Below are 984 nucleotides of genomic sequence, written 5' to 3'. Positions count from 1 at the left end.
ACTGTGGCAGCTGAAATGCCACTGTAGCTGCTGAGTGAGAGAAATAAAACAATAAACTTTCACACCAAGTGGAACATTGTTACAGTCAGAACTGACTTGTTTCGCAGGGTCAACACACTGTGGCCGACCTTTTGCCACAGGAGGACCAAATTCATCACAATAAATAACTCAATTCATAAGGAAAAAATTCATCACAATAAATAACTCATTTCATGAGGAACACATTTTTAATACATAAGAAAAGATAAAAAATTAAAAGCAAAATCTTGAAATGGAACTATTTACAAAGATATACAATCACAGAAGACAAATCATTAAAAACAACTATAACACATGAATATGAACTATTTAAAAAGCCTTGTGAGGAACAACAACATTTAGGACACAAGGGTGGGTTTCAAGAGGAAACATGTTGCTTTAATGTCTTTTTTCTAATGTGAAACAAAAGAAAACTCAATGTTTTCACAAATTTAACAAAACCTCAAACTTTGACCTTTATTATCAGATCAGCTCTGAAAAGCTACAAGAGTGACATGTAAGGCGGATGAGGAAGTGGAGATGTAATCGTGCCATTCTCTGACCAATTCTGACAAATTCATCACAATAAATAACTCAATTCATGAGGACCAAATTCATCACAATAAATAGCTCAATTCATGAGGACCAAATTCATCACAATAAATAACTCAATTTATGAGGAACAAATTCATCATAATAAATAGCTCAATTCATGAGGAACACATTTTTATTACATAAGAAATAATAAAAAATTAAAAGCAAATTCATCATAATAAATAGCTCAATTCATGAGGAACACATTTTTATTACATAAGAAATAATAAAAAATTAAAAGCAAATTCTTGAAATGGAACTATTCACAAACATATACAACCGCAAAAGACAAATCAGTCAAAACAACTATAACACATGAATATGAATTATTTAAAAAGCCTTGTGAGGAACAACAACATTTAGGACACAAGG

Source organism: Seriola lalandi, unplaced genomic scaffold, assembly GCF_002814215.2.
Source record: "Seriola lalandi dorsalis isolate HSWRI2012SDOR001 ecotype SW California unplaced genomic scaffold, Sedor1 jcf7180002054584, whole genome shotgun sequence".
Taxonomy (NCBI): Eukaryota; Metazoa; Chordata; class Actinopteri; order Carangiformes; family Carangidae; genus Seriola; species Seriola lalandi.
The sequence above is the reverse complement of the archived record's forward strand: the minus strand, read 5'-3'. Positions refer to the sequence as shown.